This window comes from Periplaneta americana, chromosome 9 (assembly GCF_040183065.1).
Source record: "Periplaneta americana isolate PAMFEO1 chromosome 9, P.americana_PAMFEO1_priV1, whole genome shotgun sequence".
Classification (NCBI taxonomy): Eukaryota; Metazoa; Arthropoda; class Insecta; order Blattodea; family Blattidae; genus Periplaneta; species Periplaneta americana.
Genome location: NC_091125.1, coordinates 26,411,269 through 26,436,546, shown reverse-complemented (window position 1 = coordinate 26,436,546; position 25,278 = coordinate 26,411,269).

Here is a 25,278-nt window from a genome sequence, read left to right as displayed (position 1 = left end):
CTGAGGCCAATTCGAACTCGTAAAGGTAAAACCATTGTAAAAATTATTAAAATTACACTCCTACAGATGCCGTCTGTACAGTGAACAGCAATTACTGTTTATGTAAGCGTGATCCAGTTACCATAGCAACGAAACACGCATCGACAAAAACAACCCAAACGTTCTAAACAGTAATGGTACCTATATGAAACCAAACTGCCGATATGTACAGAAGATACAGTTGTTTCAAAATAGGAACTTACTTTGGAATAACACTATATATCGCTTGCGTAATTTTTACACAAATATCGTTAAGCGGATACGTGACTTCGTTGTAAATTAGAATAGATAATTAAGTACTCTAAATTTGGTTAATATCTTAGCATGATATTCAAGATTTCACGATTATCTCCCCATGATATCCAAGTTGATCAATATGGCCTTTTCACTATTTACATAATGAACGTCACACGAAAATTAGTTTTAATTATTATTAGTATCTTACGTTCTTAAACGCTTATGGAAATGAACGCCTTTGTCTTCATCTCGAATGCGTTAAAGACATACGAATACAGACGAAACAAGGCTTGGCAGACGAGCTTTGTTACATGTATATTTCTGTTTCCATTCTAATTTATGACGAAAGATAACTTTTTCCATTAACTCTAACATGAGTGTCTGTAATATTTTCATTAAGTTTACACAACATTCTGAAATTAGACGTCGCCTGGTAGCTCCCAGTCATTTCTGGCCTCCAGGTGAACTGATATAAACGAGGAGCTATTCTCTCAGTATATCGTTTTTCCTTCGTATAAAATAAAAACTCTTTTGACGATCACTGGAGCGCAACAAACAATTATGAAGCTGCATCAGGCACACCGAGCAACCGTCTGAAATTGTCTCAGTTAACAGGTTAGAGTATGCGATACTACCATGTCTTTATTAACAGTTGCTTTACGGTGAATCTTGGCTAGAAGATGACTTGAAAACTTGTAAGAAGAAATTACCGAAGACACAAGAGGATATAAGGTCTCAAAAACTTATTCCATTATAGTCTCATGAACCAGAATTATTAGCAATAAAAGTGTAAAGTGACAAAATTAATAATCATAGCTTTAAGGTCGCGAACTGTTACTGAAATGGCTTCTCTGCTACTTTCCTTGCTTCAAATCTCGGCATTTCTGGTGAATGGGAAAGGCAATATATTTTATTTAGTGCTCCTATTTCCGGGATCTTTAATATCCTTTCGGTAAATTATTTGAGATCAATGTCATTTAAGAGATTTGTAACTCAAGCGGTAGTATTTCTGGCTACAAGTCTAGAGGACTCTTGTTCGACTCGAGGAAAGTGAAAATTTATCTTCCTCCTTTCTCTACTTTATATGTGTCCCCTGTCTTTCATTCTTTCTGGGATAAATTAAACGACTTCCTACATGCTAACCACATAGCCGGAAAGTCTCACTACATGTGAATGTATAATATTGATTCTTAATCTTAAAAAAATGTGATCGCATCAGGCTAAATATTTTAAACCTTTAGATATAAATTAGATGATGATGATGACGATGATGATGATGACGACGATGATGATGACGACGATGATAATTATATCCTCAGCCGTAAAATTAAATCGTCTTTTCTGACTAATTGCCACCTTGGTAGCACAGTTGGCAGAGCGCTGGCTTAGGACGACCGCAGACAGAGTTCATATCCCGGCGATGGCGGAATTGTATTTGTGATGGACAAAGCCAATGTTGTGAGGGTTTATCTCGGAGTTCTCCCGCTTTTTCCCCTCGTTCTACTAACACTCTCCACAATTCCCCTCCCATTGTCATCTCCGCTTCGAAAAATAGAAGCCGCCGTCGTCCACAATAGATATGCTTCACGGTCTGTCCAAGATTGGTAGATGGCAGTGATGTTGAGTTACAGACCAGTGGTATTCAATCTATGATAAAAATGACGAGTACGGATTCCACTAGATATGTAAATATACTGATATATATATTTTATTATACTTGGTGACAATTATTACACCAATATATACTGTAATAATAATAATAATAATAATAATAATAATAATAATAATAATAATAATAATCAGACAGTGTCTATGGGATGACTTAAGGAAAAGTGAAGTTGTTTCGTATCAGAGTCTATGGCACATGCCGCGTCGTCCGTCTTTTGTGTACCTGGCGAGTACAGCAGTGTAAAGAACGAAGGAACCCCCGTCCGTTCATAGTAACATTGCAACGCAATGTGTGCAGTTGTGTTATCCTGCTCAAGTACTTAGTACGCGTTGAATATGTTGTGCTGATCCATTTATAATGTCGAAGGCAAAACGTTCAATTCGCTCAGAGATATTAAGTCCAATTAAAAAGTATGGGAGTGACATTTAACGAAGACAATATCGTCTGTAATGTAGGCCTACTGTATGTAAATTTGAAGTAAAAACCAGAACAACTCAGGCTATAGAGCAAGATTGCAACAGTACATCGCACAGGAAATGCGTTGAAATAAAATCTGAGAAACCATCATCATCATCATCATCATCATCATCATCATTTAGTTGTGCTGGTCTAAAAGAAACGTTTTGCAAAGACATGTGCAACATGATGCTCAGTGCAAATATTCCTCTAAAGAAATTGAGTGATCCCAATTTAGAGGTTTTTTTTCAGAAATTCTTTCGATAAAAAACTGTTTAAGCGATAGGCGAAGACGATTCAGCTTCGACAACTTACGAGAATATATCATCGTTTACTGCAACGCTAGTAATTCCATCAATGATGACGAGGTATGTGCTAAAGTACTTCATTTTTCTTTTCCTTCTGACTGTACGGAGATACAGTAGCATGTTGACGTCGTCTGTTTACATTTAAAACATGTTGAGCCAATAGTCTGAATGAAAAAATGTAACATATAGTAAATGCGCACCTACATTCAACGATAAGTCATCCCGCATCAACTGTCTGATAATAATAATAATAATAATAATAATAATAATAATAATAATAATAATAATAAATTTTGCATACAACATCAATCACAGATCTTTATTTCATATATAGGCCTAGTCTAATTTGCAATGCATTTTCGGGGTACGAATGTAAAACAAATGTCTTGGGACTCACAATTCTGTGTACAAGACACAGAAAACCTCCAGAATCCTTATCTTGCCCCTGGAGGGGATATAACGACTCATACATAAAGAGTGATTATGGAGAAACAGTAAATATATTAGAAGATAGTGTGGATTCTTCTGAGAAAAATAGTCCATATAGGATAGACATCTATACAATTTTCAGTGGATTTGGAGGTACAGCCGTTTGGATTTTAAGCATAACAAGTGTTTTAAGTGACAAAAAAAAGGCAAGACAGACGACTTAATGATTACGTATATTGCTCATTTACGTTTTATCAACATTTTTCAATAGCTTAATGTACTTTTTCTCCCAGTTGACAACAGTAGGCTAGGTGTTTCTAGTCTGAGGTCGTCTTGTCGTTCTTTTATCATGGCAGCAGTATTCATAATGCGAACTAGCAATTCGTCCCTTATGTTTAATTTGTTTGGTACACTTAGCTTTTCATTCACCACCATAGACAAAGATTGACAGGAGTAAGGTTTGGGGAGCTCTGTGTCCAATACGCGGCCGATCCACCATTCGAGGAATGCGAGACTTATGTGTGTCACCTGACAGTTAAAAATGAACAAGGGCTCCGTCATGCTGGAAGAACATGTCCATTCTGTTACAAAGGGAAGTACAAACAGCTGTTTCTTGACACACATTATGAACAGTGAACAGTGCTGCTCTCAGATGATCTCAGAAGAGTGACACGTATTATTACATTGTAAGTAGTCAATAGTACGTAATCATTTATCGTTTCTTCATAACATTTGTAAAAGTTGTTATGCGTAACATTCCAACAACTGTATCTTCACACCAATAGAAAATTGGACACTTGTTTATATTAACATTTTTACTGGGAATAGTCCATACTACCACCAGCTAAAATATTTAATAATCCTCCTGAATCACTCTGTATAAAGAGCATTTCAGTTTGTAACATTGGCCACTGGAATAATTCGTAGGTATAGTGGAAGTTATATCAGTGTATCTAATAAGTTACGAAGTCAATAAACATAACGTCGACACAGTTTTAACAGTCATTTTTGTCTGCAAAATAGCAGGCCACCTAAACTGATATCAAAAACTTTTTCCTCGCATTTTTAACTATCATTAAGCAAAGCTTCATGGTATAATCAAAAAGCAAGATAGGCCTACAATAAAAATGTAAGGAAAAGGTTTTTGATATATCTGTTGAATGTAGATTATTGGAATATACATTACAAATCCTGTAACTTAGTAAGGATTTCTTTGAAATATCGTGTTTCCAGTTCGTGACTCTCATTGTTAGTCGCTTTCGTGAAATCTTTAGATAGGCATATATAAAATTTAGATGTACATACATTGTAACTTCACTTTAATTACATTATTATCTTTTCTAGTGAACTCTAGGCCTACTATCGCTTTCTTCTCTACACTGTATGAAGCTCGCATCCCACTTACCTCTATTTCCAATATTCTATCTCCTCTGCTTGGCTACACGTGTTGTCAAGAATATCTGTCTTGATCATTTTGAATGGAATCCTTCACCAATCATTCTCGAGACTACACAATAGCCTCTGATCTGCTGGCAAATTGGGTGAGTGGGACGTTAACTTTGTTCAAATTCAAATTCAAATTCAAATTTATTTACAATTTACATTTGAATTGAATACATGTGAATAGACACCCGAAATGGGCATAATGCTAGTGCTCGGGTACAGTTCAGTAGTCTACATAAATTTTACAGGGTTCAAATAATAATGCTGATGATATAAATAATAATAACAATAATAATAATTGTTCGATTAGTCTTCATATTCTAAATTCCAAATTTAGCGTATTCCTGCCCATTCTCCCCAGTTAACTAATCAGTTTTCAGTGAGAAATTTAATACCTGGTTTACTGTATTGATTTAGTCTTTATATTTTATACTATTTATGGTTTCTTACTTTCTGTGCACCACTTCATAAATAATGGATGTTACATTAGAACAAGTCAATTTAATTGTGTTGCTTTATTATATTATAATGTATTAACTTGGACTCTTACTTTGAGAGAGGAACAGAGATTAAGGGTATTTGAGAATAAGATTCTTAGGAAAATATTTGGGGCTAAGAGGGATGAAGTTATAGGAAAATGGAGAAAGTTATACAACGCAGAACTGCACGCATTGTATTCTTCACCTGATATAATTAGGAACATTAAATCCAGACGTTTGAGATGGGCAGGGCATGTATCAGGTATGAGCGAACCCAGAAATGTATATACAGTGTTAGTTGGGAGACCGGAGGGAAAAATACCTTTGGGAAGGTCGAGACGTAGATGGGAGGATAATATTAAAATCGATTTAGTGAGGTGGGATATGATAATAGAGACTGGATTAATCTTGCACAGGATAGGGACCGATGGCGGGGTTATGAGAGGGCGGCAATGAACCTACGGGTCTCTTAAAAGTCAATTGTAAGTAAGTAAGTAAGTATATTGTATAAATATTTACATTAAATCGGCAATGCAAGACTTTCTTATTTTATATATTGGAAATGACAACCCCTTGTGCTATGGTATGAAATATACTCATTAAATCGTTACATACTCCCCCACCCTTCAAATTCCCTTAGGGACGTCGCATCGTCACCATACAACGATATCTCTATTTTAAGGAATGTAGGTAGGATAGAAAAAGTACTGCGTTATTCTATACCGCCGACTCTCTTGAAGTCGTACCTTCCCCATATATTTGCGACTATGCAAATGTTGTTCAAAATAGTCAAACGTTCTACATAGTTAAAAAGTTTTCAATTTGTCTATACTCCTTTTGAGTTCTTTAAAATATACGAGTTAATTAATACTACACAGTGTGTGATAAGAAACAAGTACACAATTATTATCTTTTAGATCCTGTGTCAGTAGTTCTAGCTGGTCTACTTTTTACCATGCTAGTCTTTGGATCCGAGGTCAGTGGATTAAATCCGGTTCAAGGCGATGAGGAAAAAAATATTAGCTCAGCTTCGTCCGGAAGGGAAGTCAAACCACAGTCTAGTGTATACAGTCACGAAGCTTGAGTTGTGGGGGTGCTAGAAACAATAGACTGTAAAGGTACTATTTTGCATTGTCTGTAGTGAGGCGATATTAGCGATCCTAGTGGTTAGCAACTATCTATGGATGCATATTTACTACGTATTGAGCTTCGTGACTGTATATACTAGGCTGTGGTAAAACTGTGATTCATGTATTGAAGATTTTCAGCTCATAAATGAAGTTTGTTTCTCTTACAGAGCTCAAAGCAGCATTCGTCAATTTTTTTTTCTTGCTCATGTTGAATTTCGACGTTTAATAATCTGTGCAATTGTAGGAGCCGTTAAAGGGGGTCGGTACTGAACTAAAAAAGTCACATTCTCGGATGAGATTTTCCAAAACAATACATATTTAATTAAATACGTAATGGCTGAAACTAGATCTTTCTACGACTAAAGGTTTTCTAGTAACATATTATTACCTCTAAACGTGCATACTGGCAATGCGTGTGACATCACATGCTGCGCCGCACAGCACCAAGTCCGTTGTTGCTTTAATCATGCTACATTCACTATCATTTATGTCCAATTCGCGAAAAGTGCCGTTCTTCATTTCGTAATAAAGTAGTAAGCAGCTGCGAGCCACGGATGCGGCAACGTGACGTCAGCAGCAGTGGTGAACAAAATTCCTCCGCTCGTATACTGAGCATCATTTGATATTTTGAGTTGCGATTTTCAGTGCTGTTATCGGCTCCCTGTTGTCCACAACATACGAAAAAACAATTTTGTTCAGTGCCCGTATAAATAAAATACTACTAAGTATTGCTGCTATTACTTTTGTTACTACTACTGTTATTACTAATAATATTGCTACTGCTACTGCTACTGCTACTGCTACTGCTACTACTACTACTACTACTACTACTACTACTATTGGCACCACTACTATTGCTACCGCTACCACCACCACTAGTATTATACTACCACGGTACTAATAACACCACCACTAACAACACTGGTCGTTGAAAATAACAGAGATTTGATGTGGTCAATACAGATGGCATACAAATCTCCTAGACCTGCCAGAAAATGAACTTGGATCCCCTAAATCTTTTTTGTTCAGTGCCCCTATAAATAAAATACCAATAATTATTGCTACTATTACTACTGAGTGTTCAGTTCAAAGTGTGTCATGGCTCGCTGTATGCCGTCATGTGGCTAGTCGATGATTCTAGAGAATTCAATCTCCCTACACTTTCACAGAGGTGTATTACTTATGTGCCAGAGAAGTTGCCTAGCAAGTACGGCGTTCATTAAGAAGAGTAATTACCGATACGTACGGTAACGCCGGTAGTGGCAGGAATGTGAACTGTTTCGAAACATGTACTGAGGTGAGTTTTTTCTTACTGTCGGGATATGGGGAGAAGTTAAGACGATTACTTGCGTATTTGTTGACATTAACTTCGACGGTCAACATGGACACGGAGCATTGATTTGTGTTGTGGAATGTAGCCGTACGCAACCGATGATAACAAATACCCTGCGTACGATTAGGCCGCGCAAAACACAGGTTGAAAGAGGTTATGGTAGCACACAGACGGTATAGACCGCCATCTGTTGCAACGACGTTCAAGTTATACCGTACACGTTCTCAAGTTCAGATTGAACGCCTTGATTAATAGGCAACTTCTCTGACAGAAAAGCTGAAACTCGCTTCAAATTGCTGACGCATCAACAGTGACGTCATGACACACTTTGAAATGAACACCCAGTATTGCTAATCCACCCTGACGAGACTAGTGACGGAGTAAATAAAATAAACGAAGTCTTGAATTCGATTTCACTGTGGGCACACAAATTTGGATTAAGGTTGAATTCAGAGAAATCGCAAGCAATCGTAATGGGCCATAATCGTCTACGAACCACTCTTGATAGTAGTACTATACCACATATAATATTGAATGAGATTATTGTTAAATACAGTGAAACAGTTAAAAATCTTGGCATTTTTATGGATAGCGATCTAAATTGGAACACTCAAGTAACACACATTCGCAAAAAAATATTTTCTCAACTTCACTCCTTGTTTCATATGAAATAATTTCTACCACTTAGTCTAAAAAGAATTTTATTCAGATGCTTGTAATGCCCCATTTTGATTATTGCGATTACTTGCTAACTAATGTAATTTCACTCTTACCCTGAGAGACTACAACGTGTTCATAATGTGTGCATACGATTCATCTGCAATACTCGTAAATTTGACCATATAACATCTTCTCTCCAGTTACTTTCATGGGTGCGTCTGAAGGAACGAAGAACAATACATTCACTGTCTCTTCTGTTTAGAATCATGCATACTTCTACTCCGAATTATCTCTTATCGCGCTTTCAGTTTCTTACAACATTTCGAAACCGACATCAAGGACTTCTTTCTGTCCCTCATCATAAAACGTCTTTATACTCATCTTCCTATATCGTAGAAATACCTCTCCTCTGGAATTCGTTACCTAATGACGTCAGGGACTGCCGGACTTTGTCACAATTCAAAATTAAATTGGAAAATTTTGTCTTAGTTAATGTTTTGTAGGTATTGCTGGAAGTATTGATTTGTGTTTTTTTTTTCTTTTTCTTTTTTAATCTAGATTAAAATTGCAAGTTTCTTGTTTATGTTAGTTAATTAGTTAGGATACAATTAAATGTGATACTTAATCACTCATTTAAAGTTTGTGTGACTGCAACCTGCGTATATTTTTTGTGGCTTTACTTTGTTTATAGTGTTCTCTCTCTCTCTCTCTCTCTCTTTATTTATTTATTGTGTAGCTTTACTTTGTATATAGTGTATTTTTTTCTGTTTATTTCTATTATTGTATTTGTATACCTGATGTTGTGGAAGAGAAGGCCTGATGGCCTTAACTACACTAGAATAAATAAATAAATAAATAAATAAATAAATAAATAATTAAATAAATAAATTACTGTTACTAAAGTGACATCAAAAATGTTTTGTTTGCATTTTTAACTATGTCCTGATTGTACCCATGCATTGGCCGTTGAAAATAAGAGAGATTTCATGTGATCAATATGAAAAAATGTCGCTTAGGACAACATATGCTTATCATAGGACAAGAGACTCAAATTCAAATTCATACAGAAGGCATAAAAATCTCCTAGACCTGTCAGAAAATGAACCTCAACTCTAAGTTTACGAGAAAATCTAGCAACTTTAGACACAGATGAAAACTATATTAGCTACATTTTATCACTCAACAAATACTTTAGAGCAGCCTGGGCAACGACTTCTGTCGGTAACTTGGTCTACATTACATAACTGGCTTCACATGGGGAGAATGATGTAAGTCAAGAACCCGCCATTAGCTAAAAAAGAAAACTTTAGTCTTCTATGCAAAAAAAAAAATGTAGGTAAAGAGAAACATTTGAACATAGACTCTGTTATTTTCATGTATTATTAGCAAGCACACTGAATTTCACAACTGACCTCAAGCAAAAGTTAAGGTTCCGTAATAACAGCAGCATAGCCCATTAGCACACGGAAACGATTGAGAGTCCGTTGTGAACATGCAGGATTTTCAATAAACTTCAAGTAGGAATTAGCGAACACATGTTCCGCTAGGAGAGATTAACTCTTAATTTAGTGATTGATGGTCTTGCACATCTCGAAAGACTTCTGACCGCAAATCCTTCATACCTAATATAAATCGAGATTAGTGCATTAAAAGCACATACTAGTGAGTGTACGTGAAACAAAACTTTGAGTTCATGTTATAGCCTATCATGGGGAATACACGATGCATGCACATTGAGAATTTTGTGGGAAAACCATTTTCGTTTGGTCAATACAGACTTGTGTGCAGTGAGAAATCATACGCTTTGCTTTTTCCTTAATTTAATGATCCATTTTGTGAACTCTGACTGTAACAATCGACTTGGGTTCGATTCGCGGTATCGATAGGGCTGATACTTTGTGGACAAGATCGGAGAATAAACGTCTACCTTCTTGAAAGTATAACATTTAAAGCCGACAACAGTTTCTACATCACTTATCTGTTCCTTTATTGATTAAAATAGAGATGTTGTGCAGCACAAGTTGACTTAATAGTCTTGGTTATTTGAGGTATAGATAGATTCACTACTTTCTCTGACGCGATGATCAGGATCATGGACCAATGTCGCAAACGTCAGAAATAATTTCGTAAGGCAAAGTTGGCGAGACACCGGAGAACAGGTAATGACAAATTAAATCTGGGAACCGTTATGGAAATAGCTAAGCTTGTTTCTGAGCTCCAGATCCACCTATTGAGGACTCCTATCTTATTGCTTACTCCCAGAAAGTTGTACACATAATAGACTACAAAGGTAGCAGTACGGAAGGACTTCGGTCCACTACTCCTTAGAAAGAGCGAGACAAAAGTCAGTGTAAATGTAACTTAATGTCTCTACAATTTAATATTTTCTTATAAAGGATTTTTTTTCATGAAACAACTAATTTTTAGGTATGGTATGGAACTATGCAAATACAGTACATTCGTTACTGTAAGTACGTAAACAGAAAGCCACAATTTAAGTCACACAGAATTGTGTGCACTCAAAGTTGGGTTTCTGGCGTCTTGTCAGCCCATTTGAAATGTGTGGATTTAAAAGGAGGTATTATGACGGTGTCGTATATAGTTCCTAGGGTAGCTCAGTCGGTAGAGCATTCGTCCGCTAAGCGAAGGATCCCGGGATCGACACCCGGTCCCGGAAAAATTTTTCCCTTGTAATTATTCATGGTATAGAACAGTTGAAGATCTCAACAATCTATTATCGAGCACTTCAATGCACATAATTATGTCTCTCCCTATCACTAAAGCGGTCCAGGTTCGAGTCACAGCCAGGCTTGAAATATTTCACTGAAATATCGGTAGTGACACTTGTGGCGAATAAGAGCAAAGGACGGACAGGTGGGGCTTCAGTCACAGACGTGAGTATCACTCTTACACAATGATGCATTTTCAATCAGCAACCTGCTCCTATTGTATGTTAAATGCTAAGTCTATATTTTCTGAATGCGTAATAACAGTATTATCGCCTCGCTAAATAGATTATCTTTCCTCATTTCCTACGCACCTCAATATACAGATCATTCATAAATAGCATTCCTGACTGGCCGTAGAAGTAAGGGTGCCATAATTTAGGTTATTTTTGGTTAGTTAAGTTTAATTTAGTTTGGATTTGATTATATTATATGTTAGGTTATTGGCATTTGTCTCTATGTAGTAAAGTTGATATTACAATTTTAATAGTACATTATGCAACGAGCCTATAATGAAGGTAATTAAGAAGTGAGTATGGATATTTATGAAATGAGCGCAAGCGAGTTTCATAATTTTCATACGAGCTTCTTCATTACCATTATAGGCGAGTTTCATACGACTTTTTATGTTCGACCATATTTCTAACCTGATATTATTAATTTTATTGTATCTGACCGTCAGCAATGTCCCGTATGTAGTGAGATGTGCGCAGACGCGAAAGTATTGATTTTTTTGCCGAGGAACAGATGTCCACAGTGACCTTGCTATGCCATAAGAACCTACAGATATAACATTGAAATAAAATTAGACATTGAAACACGAGATGACAAATTGAATTTATTTGAATATTATTTACAATTAACGCTAATTATTATAGTAACAGAACATAACCTTCTGCGATAGTATTGGATTTCCAGCCTCCGTGACTTTTCGCTAATTCTCTTTTGATTGCATATCCGAGAATAATCGATACTTGCGGTTTTATAACGGTAGAAAGCTGACCTGTCATTGGCTGAACAGTTGTAACCTGAGTCGTCATTGGCTGAAAGACCTGACCTTTAATGAGTAGGTGTACTTTAATGACATGCATTAAAGGTCTGCTACCAGGTGTATAATTACTACATTTCGGCATGGTCGAGCATAAAGAATATTAAAAAATTGCCTAATATTGATTGATTGCTTGAGTAATTAACTCATTCACAGTTTTCTACCGTACAACAGGTTCTTCACTGCAAACCTAGCATTCTCCAATCTTCCCTCTTTTCCTCCTTCCTCTTCACATCCGCATACGATCCATATAACATAATGTTGCGTAACATCTGCTGTATCTTCTTCTGTCCCGAACTCTTTTCCCGTTCACAATTCCTTCCAGTGCATCCTTTAATAAGTAGTTTCCTCTTAGCCAGTGACCCAGATAGTTTCCATTTCTCTTTGTGATCAGTTTCAGCATAATTCTTTCTCCACTCACTATTTCAATCATAACTTCATTTCTTGTTCTGTCTGTCAATTTCACACGTTAATGTTTTCTCCATATCCACATTTTAAAATGTTTGTGTGAGAGGGGGATGCTGCGGGAAGGACACATTATGAAGCAACCCAACAGAGAGAAGAAAAGAAAATTGAGGATTGGAACATGGAATGTAAGAACTCTTATGCAAGCAGGTAAGTTGGAAAACTTGAAGGAAGAAATGAGAAGAAATAGAGTGGATGTGATGGGAATATCAGAAGTGAGATGGGAAAACAGTGGTGAGTTGGTGAGTGATGCATTTTGGGTTGTTTTATTCAAATGGTGAGTGCAAAGGAAGTCATGGTGTTGAAGTATTACTGGGATAAGATAAAGTGATATCAGTGCGTTATGTAGATGACCAGGTGATAATGGTGAGACTACAAGGGAAGAAAATGGACTTAGTGCTAGTGCAAGTTTATATGCCACATAGTGGATTAGCACACGAGGAAGTGGAAGAAAGCTATGGCAAGATAGAAGAGATAGTTGAGAAGGAGAAGAAAGGAGCATGCGTAATCCTAATGGGCGACTGGAACTCAATTGTAGGAGAAGTTCAAGTGAGAAGAACAGTTGGAAAATATGGGTTGGGAAGAAGAAATGGCCGAGGAGGATCTTCGGTAAATTTCTGTAAAAGAAATGCAATGATTGTTGAAAATATATTATTCCAACAACACAAACGAAAGAGATTCACATGGACATGCCCAAACGACGAAAGCAGATACTATACAGATTACATATTGGTACAGAAAAGATTCCGAATTTGCTTTAAAAATGCGAAAACTTTACCAGGAGCAGGTATTAACTCAGATCATGTCCTTCTGATAGGCGAAGTACGAGAAAGAGCTAAGAAAGAGACAAATGAAGTGCTTTGTGTGGAGTGTAACATTGTATGGGGGCAGAAACATGGACATTACGACGAAGTGAAGAGAAGCGAATAGAAGCATTTGAAATGTGGATATGGAGAAGGATGGAGCATGTGAAATGGACAAACAGAGTAACAAATGAAGCTGTGTTGGAAAGAGTGGATGAAGAAAGAATGATGCTGAAACTGATCAGGAAAAGGAAAAGAAATTGGCTGGGTCACTGGTTGAGAAAAAACTGCCTCTGAAAGATGCACTGGAAGGAATGGTGAATGGGAAAAGAGTTCGAGGCAGAAGAAGATATCAGATGATAGTCGACATTAAGATACAATGAATCATATGAGGAGACAAAGAGGAAGGCAGAAAATAGAAAAGACTTGAGAATGCTGGGTTTGCAGTGAAAGACCTGCCCTTGAGCAGAACACTATGAATGAATGAAATATAATTTTATTATTGTCAAGATGATGAAGCACTGACCCCTGCCTATACCATCTTGATGTCACGACAGCGCCAAGACTTCCGCATTACTTCGTCGTTTACAGCGTTCCAACCCGTAAACAATATTTACGCTGAATATTCGCTTCGCAGTGAACTCCATTATTACCTGGGCTACATAATAATATTTATCATGTTAAGCAGATGGTCGTTAATTCGGTACTTCTCTTTCTCAGCTTTGACTTTACTTTAGAACGCTTTTTCGACCAGGAACTACCATTGTTCCCTTCATCATGTAGTTAAGTATCAAACGGTTAAGTCTACTAAGTAGGGTTATTATAAAACCGCTACATGCCCTGGCTATAGCAACACATGTGTTCAACCTGAAATAAATTACTTCATTCTGAAAATTAGAACTGCAAATATATAGACTCGCAAAATACTTGCGAGATTAATAAGCTGCCAGAACTCGTCCTTTCAGCTTAAAATAAATGTATAATCAATGGAGAAACGCTTATAGCAAACTGCGTCGTGCCTTGATTGAAATACGCTAACATTAAATGAAGGCTTTTATATCCATCCTAAGGGAATATTAACTGTCCATACACATTAGTACTCTATAACCCACGGAACAGGTTCTAGAAGACTTGTTAATGTTGAGAGCTCGATTGAACAAAATATGAACTGTGTACTTTAATTTAGTATATTATGAGTTCATTAAGGAGCTCGATATGAAGCTTTTAAGACGCGGCAAGTAACAGAGTAAGACCAGATTTAGTAGCAGACTCTATTATGATAGAATATCAATTACTTTGTTTTCGAGGAACATTATACTAGAAATTTTGATGTCTTGTAATTTTTTTTTTCAAATATAGATAAAATACTATAACACCGGAAAAGTATTATTTCGATATTTTCTATAATCCCCCCTTTCTTCCTGTCTTTCTGAGTACAACGACTGGATGTAATATTTTTAAGAGTCTACGAGGCAAATCATTCGGGAAATATAAGTCAGAAATTGTTACTGAAATTAAGAGTTATTTTCTATTGCAATAAAGATATAAAAGTTAGAATTTCAGCAGGGAATAGATGTTACTATGCCTTAGGCAAAGTCATGAGAACGAGGTATACTTCTAAGCAGACAAAATTATTAATATAGAAAACAATAATTAAACCCATAGTGGTTTATGGGTGTGAATCATGGACCATGACTGAACAGCAACAATAACAACTTAGAAGATGGGAAAGATTTATGGTCCTGTTAAAGAACAAAATAACTGGAGAATCCATAGTAACTTGGAATTAGAACAAGTATAAAAGAAACCTAATACAGTAACTTCGATAAAAATTGGAAGACTTGAATGGGTAGGTCACTTAATTAGAATGGAGGACGAAAGAATGGCGAAGATGATCTTCACTGGAACAATGGAGGAAAAGAGAGATAGGGGTCGTCCCAGATTGAGATGGTTAGACTATATTGAGGAAGATTTGAGGAAAGTGGGAATAAGGAGATGGAGGAAGAGGGCAGAGGACAGAAGAATTGGGTTATTGTTTTAAACGAGGCTTTAGCTAAACTATAAGAGTTGTATGCCAAAAGAAGAAGAAGAAGAGTTTTCTATTTGAAAGGAACACTAAAACGCAACATATTAGGTTTAGGATCCAACCACGTTTTCTTGAATATTTTCTTGGACAAACAGATCGTATATTAACAAAAACTCACATGTCAGGAAAATGAATTATAATATACAGTTATCCCACAAATCTTGTGTACTGAAAATAAATGTTTTCTTAGGCACCAAATAAAAAAATTGTTTCAAACAAAATCTGTTTTAAGTACAATGGGAAATTAGTATTATATTCTAAACTTGTTCATTAAGGAGATACAAGTAATGATTTCGTTTCTTTCAGTGGAAGTATGCACATTTTATTCAATGAATAATTTAACCTCTTCAAGACCCATAAAAAATGTATCACAATGTACCATACTAATAAATAAAACATTGAAGGATGGAAAAAAATATGAAACTCATACTGTGCACACTTACTTCACGTCCGAAGTGAAATCACCTTCATTGTATTACAATACCTTTGTTGGGCCTTATCCTATAAATGGTACCCGTTGTGGTCTGAACCGAAAATATCCTAGTAGGTAGATTGAACATGGTGGATCAGTTACAGTAGTTTCCCTGCTCGTTCTCTTGACATTATGCCACAATTTTTTTTTCTTTGGGGAGCGGTCAAGGACGTAGTCTATCCAAACGTTCCAACAGAGGGCATGCAGTAACGTATTATTGACGTTTGTACATCTATTCAGCACTAGGACAATCCAAAGACTCATTCATCGAGCGATTGTCACTTTGAGTAGGACAAGTAAATGTTTGATTTAGTTGCAGTACCAAAGTTCCACAAAGTAGGATTTTATATCGCAAACAAAGTAAGTATGTACTCAGTGTTTTGTTTAATATTATGGTACATTTTAATATATTTTTGCACAGACTTTGAAGAAGTTAAATGATTCATTGAATAAAGCTACATAATGCCACTTAAAAGCGATGCCATTATTAATATCACCTTAATGAACAAGCTTACAAGAAAGATATACCGGTACCCATAGTCATAATTGTCCATTGTATGTACTTACCACCAATATTATTTTAAACAGTTTTTCATTTGGCATCGAAGAAAAAATTTATTTTCGATTAGTAAGATAAATAGGACTCCCTGCATATGTATAATTATATATTTTCTGCTATAAGTAATGCACATGTCATCGAAGTAAATTATTATAGCCTATGATTATGAATGTTAAATAACTTTTACCTTAGCTCAGCCATATTCAACCGGCGTGCCACGAATGATCAGCTGCTGTGACGCGTGGAAATGAAAATAGTAAAAATTGTCGTAGCAAAAATTGGAAATAAAAAATTGAAAAAAAGTAGTAAAAAAGTGAGTCCACAAGAGTCAAAATACAGCGAACGCGGCACATGTCAACATTCAGTAAACATATTCCCTTCCAAAACCATCAAATTTCTCCTGGTTGGAAACCACTAGTTTAGAGTATATGAGTGAGCCGCGAGATTTTACTTACACTTTAGTGTGCTACGTCTTGAAAAAGGTTGAAAAACTTTGCATTAACCTATATTCTCACTCTTGGCAAGTGGAAAGACATTAGTCTGTCTCGCCTTCCAATTAATAAGCCTGAAAATCTTTAACTCTTAAATTGACAAAATATCCTATAGGATACAACAGGTTAATAGCCTATCTTATATATATTTGAACTGGTAATGAAAATTACAGGAAGACGGCTGAACGGATTTTAATGAATGACCCGTCATTTTGAAGCTTGGCATCCAAGGATTTTTAGAGAAAAATAGTAACTTTCACAGAAGCGTTAGTTTTCCTACATAGTTTTCCTATTTTCCAAAATCCATCTTTCGTAAGTTCTGAAAACTAATTGCATTTCAGTATAAAACAAAGCACACACTACAATAAAGAATAGAATATTACACGAAGGCCAAGACCTGCATAATTGCTGACATATTTAGAGCTCAAATTCAATTGGTTATTAAAAACTTCAAATCTACTAAACTTGAGGTGGTTTGATTACATTATTACCATTATAAATGAAATATTATTATAGTTAATGCCACGATGTTACTATTTTTCATTAATTATACATATTAATGCTATAATGATGATATGAAAGTGAAACGTTTTGGGGTTATGTAAGTAGATGTAGAAAATATCTTAAATTAGATCTTCATTTCTATAATTTACTGAGTGGCGGCTATATAGTACAAATATAAAAACAAAACTTACGTAAGATAATAATATCGTTATTAAAAATAAAAAATTATAGTCATTAATTAAGTGGGGTTGGGTCTTTTTCATATACTTAATGGCGATGTGGTGTAGATATTAAATTTTATATGCGTCATTCTGTTCAGTATTGGCTCGAGAGAGCGCAAAAATTACAGTTCCTCAGGAAAGACCAAAAGGTATTACTTACTGATAAATAAGAAACCTACAAAATTATGTAGTATCCCGATCATTTCAGCAAGGTCTCTTAGCAGGATAAAATGACTTTACCCTCTACATTTCAAGCTCTACATGCAGCAGCTATACCAAGATGGTATGTCTATTGTTCGAAAGCATAGCAAACCTGACATTTTTTTAACTTTCACCTACAATCCACAATGTCCTGAAATAGCTATTGCTTTACTCCCACATGAAAAACCCACCGATCGTCCTGACATTGTTACTTGCGTTTTCGCGTTGAAACTCAAAAACTGAAGTGGGTAGGTTTAAGAAAAAGTATTTGGCGTAAAAATAGACATTCAGTGGGAGTATGTTTCATCATTACGGAAGCAAATAAATTTCAAAATGTCTGGTATTCCTCATTGAAGATAAAGCTGACAAATTTTTATTTTAACTTCTAACGAACTTAGTTTGCAGCATTTGCTTCACAAGCCACTAGTATACTATAATTTTAATAGAATAGAAAAAAATTGGTAGGAAAATTAAAATTTAACAATATTGTAATATTGTACAACATATAAAATCTGGAGATTGCGATAGTTGTTTTCTTTACAGTCCGACAACATTTAATAAACTAGTGTAAGAAATAAAGTTTTGCCAATTTAATTTGCAATGTGCTCCACTTGATCAGCTCCCTGACAGCTTCCTCAAAGATCTGGATAAAGTAATTAGAAGTGCTGTCAAAGAAATGATATCTCTTCCTGATGATACACCTAATGACATGCTATATTCTTCTAAAAAAATACGTGGCCTAGGGCTTATTAAGGCTGAATGGGAAGCTAATATTCAGCATTTTAATATCTGTAAACGACTCTCACAAGTCAGTGATGATCATCTCCTTCTTGTCAGGAATCTTGAAGAGGAGAAGAAAACTGCTCTCAAGCGCCTGAAAATTCCTGAAGCCAACATAACACCTCGAACAACTGGAATACATCTACGTGATGAATTGCGAAAGAGATCGTTTGACTCCTGGTGTCAGTTACCTCATAAGGGGAAAGGTGTAGTCATCTAGGAAGAATATCCAAGAGCCAATTCATGGGTCAGCACCAAAAGGAATTTGATGTCTTCAGAATATATTAATGCAATCAAGATGTCCTGCAACCTTACTGTAGTGCGCTCCGTTCCTGGCAGAGCTTTCAGCACGACCCGTTGCCGTCAACCAGACTGCAACGAGACAGAAACTCTTGGCCACGTGTTGGGCTTTTGTCGGAAAGGAGAGTTATTGCGTAACAACAGGCATCATAGAGTCCGTGGAGCTATCGCCTGTCTTCTTCGGAACAAGGGTTGGGAAGTTCATGAAGAGGTACACTGTATTTCTGAAGAAGACTCTCACAGAAGAGCGGACATAATAGCAATAAACAGGCAACAACAAAAGGCTATTATCATAGATCCAACTATACGCATAGAGAGAGATCTAAACCAAGCTCATCAGGTTGATCAGGAAAAGAGGGTCATTTATGAACCTTGTATTCCCTACATTAGTGCCAAGTATAACATCCCTCTCTTCAATTGGTCAGTGACAGGTTTATTTTTTGGTGCTCGGAGTTCTTTACCAAAATTTGCATATCATTTTTTAAAACAATTATCAATATCATCTTTTGAAATTCAAAAAATCATCTCGCAAATTCTCAAAGATTCTCTGCAGATTATACAATTTCATTTATACCACACAGAAGGCCTTAACTAAGGATATGCTAATTTTAAATAAAATCTTTTTTTATCAGTATAATTTAGTCATCTTCTAAGATTTTATTTTACAATTGATGATCAATGGTGCTTAATTATTACATTTTATTTTTGTAACACTATTCATATTTAATTAATTGTATTTTTTGCTATTCATTTCCGGATCCTCGTGGTCATCCTTAATTAAGGCCGCATGAGTTTCTCTCTCTCTCTCTCTCTCTCTCTCTCTCTCTCAAGTTGCATTTAAATTTAAAATAGAATATTGTTGATCTACAATTAATTTAGGTGCTGTTAACGCTGTGTACCCCTTTTTCAAGGGCAGCTATCCTTTTTGGATTATTCTCTCAGATTCTTCATACCATTAAATGACACCCGTTAAAATGTCCAGATGCTGCAGACTGTGACCCTGATAGCCGTGTTGAAGTTCCTTCATCGGTTGCAGTTTTCGGTCTACCATTACGGGCTTGTCTTCAACAGTTTCAGAATTTATTCAAAATGCTATAATGCTGTGTAAAATTGGTGATGTTTCTTGAATGTCGGTAGTTCAAATCTGTGGCTAAGATAAGGCAGCTGCTTTTCCCAGACATCAGCATAACCTCAATGCTCTCCTCTTTCGTCAATGCCATCTCCAATTCTCTGACACATCGCGGGAAAATTTACATTTCTGTATTCATAACTTTTGAAATGTCAAATTTGATTACGGAAATTAATTACTCAGTACATTTTGGTTTATTTGATATACCATTATGTCATACTAAATAGTTGTTCTCACTCCTTTGTATTTTTACTTTGCTTCCTGTTTTGTTCTCTAGAATTCTTTGCGGTCACACGAGACGTTAGGGTCCTGTATATTAAAAATTTGGATATACATAGACCAAAAAACATGGCCACCATTAATTTACTTGACAATAAAGTAAGAAATTTCATATGTCAATTACTTTTGATTGACCGTAGTCAACATTATTACTTGAATTGAATTTGACCTAGCACTACGATCTTTCAAGATCATTGCGCTAACCCTCAAGATCGATGTATTCCCAAACCCACACCGATTGACTACACTAATGTTCGCTGCGTACCCAGGTTTCGAGCAAGCAACCCCAATTGTTCCTAGGCCAGTCCCCTCCGTGCGTCGCCAGCCGGCTTTCGTGGAATGAATGCTGTGGAATGATGACGGAATGAAGAAATGTTGACAGAATGTTGTAGATGTCTAAAATTGGGAAACGGGAGAACACCGAGGAAAACCCCCAGACCTTGTCCGTCACAAATGTCATTAGGCCTATGAATTTTTCAGTAAAAAATCTCATGCCTGACTGGAAATCGAACCCGTGACATAATGAAGGTCTGACCGCTCAGCCACCAGAGGGGAAGAAATTACACTTACTTTAATAAATTAATAGGTGGTTTCTTTTTGCTTTTATCACAGGACGGAAAATATGATGTGTTATTATTTTTTTGTATCAAAGACAAGAGATATTTAAAAAAAGTAATCTGTGATTTTATTTGATGACTCAATATGGCATGATTAAAGTAATCATTGAGTTTCGGTCCAACCAATCAGAATTGACTAGCTATGTGTCACGCCTCTTACATTACAGAGACTCTTAGGCCTGACACACACTTGAAGAGATCTCGCTAACGAGAAATGTGTTGCGAGAAAAAGGCGAAGAGCCTTCTTCCACACACTCGCGAGAGTATTTTTCTGATTATACTAATCAACCGTTGGGGAAAAAATATTATAGGTTATGTATTTACGTATATTGTCGTACTTTACAAATTATGTACGAACGCTACTATGTTGAATCTGAATCTTCAGATGATGAGGAAACAGAGTTACATGAACATATTTTGTTAATGAGAAGAAAAATTAGGCCTAAAATTAAAGCCAGAAATATCTGGAAATCACGTTGTATCTCACGAAGATAAGGGCGAGTTTCGGTCACTGATTTCGATTTGGATGATGATACGTTTAGGCGATACTTCAGGTTGAACAGACCTAATTTTTTTTGCCATTTATGATATTATATACGAGTAGGATTCTTTGCTATGTTCTGATTAAAATTATGTAGGCTGTTAAGACATATGTCGATACATTATTTCAAATGTTATAATTAATACTATTAAATCTCATCAAAAAGAAAATACAGCGCTATTTATTTTCAGATCATCTGATATTTGTCCCCAGATTTCTTCCTTAAGTTTCGTGTTTTTATAGTTTTCATCCCTGTATCATATAAATAGACCTACGGGTGACATCGTACAAGTTCAATAAGTTTCTGACTGCAATTATCAGCCAACTTTCCTCTTTGTCAATAAAAACAATACAACTCACCGCCATCTCTGATATTACTTCATGTTTTTTTTTTACATTCAATCGTCATTAAGAATGTAAATGCCTAACATTTTTGATAAATGTGTCAAGAAAATTTGCTGAGCTACCGATTTCAGCGAGAAATTCGCTCGAGGTTTTCGTCTCGAACGAGAATGCCTTCCAGTGTGTGGAGGTCTATTTGAATCCATGTTATCAAACTTTGAATTTTCTCGCAACACATTTCTCGCTAGCGAGATCTCTACAAGTGTGTAACGGGCCTAATGTGACGTTTTCCTGCAGAGACATTTACACACAAAGCAGAGAACTTAATGTTGTGAAGAGAAGTTGACCAGTAAATTTGCCAAGACATGAGAGTATAAGCTTTAATTTCTTTCCGAATGAAGCCACGATAAGGATTATTTATCTCTCCACACAAATCCATGTCCATTGTCCAGGTATGAATCCACGAAATTAGGATTTAATGATATCCACCAGACCAACGATCGTGATTCAAAATTATGACGTATTTTATGACATACCGGTGTAGGGGTTTAATTTGCAAATTACAATACAGATACTCACACTTCGACTGCTATTAAATAATAAGGACACGTAACGATTCTGGCATACAGATTGACGTGTGAGGGCATGTTAATAAAGTATATTTTTTCCCTGTTAGTGATGACCACCCCTTTAATCAGCACGTGTGGGTTCTATATACACAACGCGAGTGAGAACGAACTACGAGGAAGGGAGATGCCGCGTAACAGCTGAGAGAGGGTGGAATAGAGAGAGAAAGCCAAATATATTGATCCAATAACAGGCAACTCGATTCCACCGCAACCGTCGGAGTGTACGCAGGAACAAGCTCCGTGGAATCAAGCTAAAACAAGACTTGTACAGTAAAAGCCACTCCATCAAGTCGATTCTGGTTTTCTAACGATTCCGGTCACTTTTATCCACTGCCTTTCTCAAATATGAATTAAAATTTAAGCGCAATTACAGGGGGAAATAATGTGCCGGTTGTTTTATTATAGACTGATGCAGACATTGATCTTTTGAACGTTTACAGAATTCTCATACTAATATTTCATCACTTGTATGTGGATTTCCGGACGAATGTCTATCTGACTCCATAAATTATACAGGTTTAAAATAGTTCGTTACCACTAACGCTTTGAGTATATCCTCACAAGTTAAATATTTAGGCATTATTATTGACCAACATTTAAAATGGGACAAGCATATCTCCTTTCTGTGTAACAGATTGCGTAAAACAATCCACAAATTTTCCATTCTACGCTCTTATTTACCTGTTTATGTTCTGCGTACTGTGTACTTAGCTCTGTTTCAATCAATAATTCAATATGGCATTTTAGGTTGGGGAGGAATGGCAAAATCGACTCTCCGTCCTTTAAATCTGCTCCAAAAAAGAATTATCAAAATTTGTCTATATAAACCTTTTGATTACCCAACAAAATTAATTTTTCAGGAATTTGGCGTATCAAATCTAGAACAAATTTATAAACAAAAATTGCCGATGTATTTTACCATTTATTAATGTGATTGTGCTCAATGAACTCTCGTAATTTTGTGATATATTTTGTATAACTGATCTGAACTGCGCCTGAGCACGAGCTTCTGCTCTTTCGGGCTGCAATGCCTAATGTAGCTCAAGTGTATAGTATTAATAAATATTATTATTATTATTATTATTATTATTATTATTATTACTACTAACTGATCAGAAAGAGAAAAAGGAATTGGCTGGGTCACTGGTTGAGAAGAAACTGCCTTGAAATCATCATTCTGCCCGATTCAGTAAACCTTACACAATGTGAAAGTGTGTCATGATCAAGTCTGAAGAAGAATAAGAAAACATAAAACCAAAAAAAAATCTTTGTTCTATTTACAAATGTACATTTCGTTTCTTAAAGGAAAGGATTTGATTCGTTGCATGACGTGCAAGTTGGAGTATGTGGTGTGTGTAACAAAAGCTCAAGAAATCCTTAATATGAATCTGACAAATGTGAATACGAAATGTAACTATGATGTATTTCTACGTCTTTAATATGATTTGTTCAGTGTACTCTTTGATAAATATTGCCTCTTAATTTGCCCCTTGCAATTTTGACAATTCTATTTCTATACATTCTACAAAAGTGCCCGTTTCACTACCTTTTGTTCCTGTGTACAGTACTGCAGAGGACGCAAGACATGTCCTATTACTTTATCATGTATCGTGGCTATATCACCAATGGGTATGGAGGTGGAAGATACGTTCTAGTCTGAGATAAGCTTCCGTGTCAGTAGATTCGTATAACATTAACCATTATGAAACAAACTCTCGTTCTGATAGTTCATTCTTTCCCCTCTTGCACAGCTCACATGCTAGGTCTCACCACCTCATCTATACCCATTAATTGACGTTTACTGTATTGCATTATTAATCAAGTTCAAAAAAGTCCAAATAAATAAAAAATAAGTCATGATTCTGCTTTATTTTAAGTTCAACTATTTATAAAAAGAAAATTTAGTGTCAAAGTGGGCCATAGAGATGGCCAACTTTGAACTACAACCAAATAAAATGCCATGGCAAAGTAAACCCAAAACACGGGGCTACATTGACACCAGAAGAAGGGGTATTTTTTTTAATATGTAGTGTTTATATACGGAAAACGTACAATACTAGATTTATAACCTTAAGATCATTGGTGTAATTAAACCCATTTTGCATTACATTAATGATAATTACAAAAGCTGCACTTACAGTAATAACCTCTTAAAATCATCTATTATCCCGCGAAGCGAGATATTCTCCTGGAATTTATCATTTTACTTTCCTGATCTTTTTCACGAATAAAGATTTTATAGTGGAAAAATTCTTAGGAGAATAATTTTCGTGATTTCCGAAAAGCACAGATACAATTCGTCTCTAAACTATAAAATGTAACTAAATAACATATGTGTAGCAAATATCAGTGACAAAGCCATTTATTTTTTAATGATTGGGAATTTGTCGGTCTTAGAAACGTTTCAACATATTTTTCCACCATATATATTTGTGAAATTGCATTTTCTGCCATGAGCGTGCTTAAAACGAAATATAGAAACCACTTGCTGCAGCTTTATGACTGTCTCCGTTTGGCTATCACTTCAATTCATCCCAGAATTGAAGGGTTCAGAGCCATAATGAGCCAAGCGCCATTTATTAAAAACGGAGAAAGCAAGGGTTAAAGTTAAGTGAATACCATAGTTTAATGAAGATTGACATATCGCTTAGTTTTAATGTGTATACTTTATATTACTTGCTATATGTTTCCATTGAATTATGGCAATAACTTTATTTTAACCCTTGTTTTATACAGTTTTAGTAAATGGCGCTTGGCCCACTATGGTTCTGAACCCTTCAATTAAACTAACGGAGAGAAGATAGCAAGAAAACTCTCACCAGCCTCGCTAAAACCTTAAAAATTCTCAGGTGTAATAAAAATACAATGTATTAAGCACTAAAGTTAACTTTTTCAATAAATT